Source organism: Capsicum annuum, chromosome 2 (assembly GCF_002878395.1).
Source record: "Capsicum annuum cultivar UCD-10X-F1 chromosome 2, UCD10Xv1.1, whole genome shotgun sequence".
Taxonomy (NCBI): domain Eukaryota; kingdom Viridiplantae; phylum Streptophyta; class Magnoliopsida; order Solanales; family Solanaceae; genus Capsicum; species Capsicum annuum.
Window position 1 is genome coordinate 105,297,945 of NC_061112.1, and position 3,339 is coordinate 105,301,283.

The following is a 3,339-nucleotide window of genomic DNA, read 5'->3' on the forward strand; positions in this document are numbered from 1 at the left end:
ATATACATGAAGTTTACAATAAATAAATCATTATGTATTTTTTGATATAGAACAATTGCTAATTGCAAAGTTCTTTTGTAAAATCTTGATATATCTTATGATTAAAGAGACAAACTTTCTTCTAATTTGAGGTAAGTTTTCTAATTTTTAATAGGTCAAATTTTACTTGTGATTTGAGGTACAAAATTTAAAATTTCAAAAGATTCTTGAAATTTATAATAATAAATTATTATCTATTTTTTATAGACAATTTCTATTGATGTCTTTCAAATAAATTTGTACTTCAACTTTATAATGTAAATCGATTAAGCTCAATAATATTACTTTTGTAGTGCATTATAATTTTTAATTCAAAGTTCTATATCATATTTAGGGTGTGCACATATTGACGGTAGAATTGACAAGGAATTTCTACAACTTTATAGAAAACTTAGCTTCAAAAAGGAGAAAAATGAAAAGGACGTTTGGGGATAGCTTTATGACGTTATCTTTTAGATAGACTTTTTTTTTTTAATGAATAATTGTAACTCAATTTTGATTATATTCTTTTTCTAAAAGTTTGAACTTCTAACTAATAAATATATTTCCTTAGTCACGTGAGAAGAGTGTATAATGATCATGAAGAAGTTGTTGGAGGAGAGAGGAGAAGGAAGCTTGGAGACTAAAATTGTTGAAAGGATAACAAGAAGTTGAAAATTTTATTTATTTTTTTAATATTAAGATATGTGTCCAAAGTATGATAAACATTTTAATCTTAATTATTCAAATTTTAATTATTATATTTGTTTATGTTATAAATTAATCTTACGAATTTTAATTTTATATTTTTTTTATAGAAATATTGAGAGTAATACGAGCATGTTCTTTTTTTCTTTTATTTTGATGAAATATATAACACATGTATTAAATCACACTCCACATTATCTAGGGAAAAAATACTATATAATTAAATAAATAACTCATATTTTATGTCCTTGCGAATTCAAAATATATTCAATTTACTTTGAATATGAATATTGTATTAATGTATTAATATTTATCTCTTCATTTATATGAATGTTATATTAATCTAATTGTTAATTGATATTACAGGTAATCCATTTTTATATATATTTATGTATTATAAACCACGTGCAACGCACGTACTTTAATTTATCTATAATCTATAATCTACATTTATAATATATTAAAAGTGTGAAGACCCTTAGAAAAGTGATTTAAACTTTTTATCCTTTATTAAAATTCTCCGCAATAGACAAAAATGTCTTTTTACTATTTTTATATTTATAATATTTAAAATTTAAAATTAAAGAGTCATAAAATATATGGTAAGAAAATAATATGTTTTTTAAAATAAAAAGTCGTAAAAATTTTGGAAGAAAAAGTATGGTAAATTTTATTTTTATGTTTATGTAGTTTTTTTTTGTCTCCATAATAAATAGTCAATTGCTCCTTTTATATTGTAGGGACTTTTTAATAAGGAAAAAAAATCTCAATTCACGTGAACACACAGAAAAATGGCTTCTCATTAGCGGTAGCTATATATACAATACCTTTGTTAAGAAAAATTATTGAATAATAGTTTCTTTTATGCATTGTGTTCTTTATTGATTATTTTAAGCATTGTTTCTCATTTTATGTTTTTTTTCAATTTCTTTCTTTCGAAGCTTACACCTTTTTACTATATTTCACATGTTTTTTCCCTCTTGTGGTCATGTTTTGTATATCTCTCTCCAAATTATTTATTTTTTAATAATTTTATTTTTGATAATCATTTATTTTAATATAATATGATTTTAATTTTATGTTACAGTGAATTCATGTCAAGAGCTGGTTGTAACAATTAATGATTATTAAAAGCGGTTATTGAGGTTATGATCTTAGATAAAATTCGAGAATCAATTTAATAAATTCTATTTCAAATTTTTGTTACTGTTTACTTAGTATTTTCTTCACTACTTCTAAATATATGGAAAAAATTATCATAAAATAAATATATGAAAAAATAATTAGATGTTATATTTTTCTATTGTTGACGGTAAAAGTTAGACGTATATTTTTAATATTATGAAAATAAAGTTGGGTAGGTATTCTTTCCTGCACACATGGTTACACGGGATTAATGTCTCCTAAAGTTTTGCTTTTGATAAAGATAAAGTTGAGCAATGTTGCGGAGATCAAAATGACAATATTTTTTTTTAGATTGATCACAGTAAAATATGAATATATATTTTTTTTGGTCATATTTTCTTTTATATATGCTATCGTTTTTTTGGTCAAGATATAGGTTCATGCATTTTTACAAGAAAATTATGAATCTAAAGCAAATTTTAAATAAAATAAATCCATTAGAATGATTGAAATACAATAATATGAAGAGATGTTAGATAAAATATAATAATATAATATATTGATAAAATATATTGATAATATATTTTTTATTCAAACGCTTAATTACGGTTTATTTCAATTAAGCACTAAATATATTATAAAGTGTTCGTAGCTATAGTCACTTATGACTCAAGTTGTCATCTCCTTTGATTACATGCATAAACCTCTAAAGAAGGTGATAAGTTTTATGTGGTTAATTTATTTGAATAAGTTGAAAAAGAATTTCGAAATTTAAAGTGTCTAGGAACACTCTATAACAAATAGGATTATTTCATTAGTGTAATGTCAACAACTATTTTTAAACAGTTGTTCTTCTTAATTTATATTAATTGACAATATGCACACTTGCAAAGCACGCACATAAGTCTATCTATTAAAAGATGAAGACCATTACAAAAGTGATTTGAACTTTTTATCCTTCATTAAAAGAGTTTGTAATAGATAAAATCGTCTTTTTTCTATTTTTTTCATAATTAAAACTTTTAAATTAACTAAATTTTATGTAATAAATCCTTCCCTCCTTAAATTTTGTGATATAGTTAAATTTGTAAGAAAAATTAAGTATGAAAAAAATAAAAATTTTAGCCACTTTCGAATTCTTTTAAATATAGGAATTTCCTCTATATTAGGAAAATGTCATTTCAAATTGTTAGGCTATAGTTAATATTTACCTGTATTCCAATTTAATTTGCAAGAAATATTTACCTTATCAATATTTTATAATAATATGGTAAATAAAAGTGAACTATAAATTTTATTATTATTAAGTCTTTTCTTTTTTAGTTATGTAAGAAGTTCTAATATTTTACACGTCTAAATCACTTAAAATATTAGCTTATAGAAACTACATCTATTTAAGTAATGTTGGTGGAAGAGATATTCTTATAACTATTTTTTTAATAAGCTTTGAAGGAAGCGTATAATAATCACAAAAGATTACATTTAATC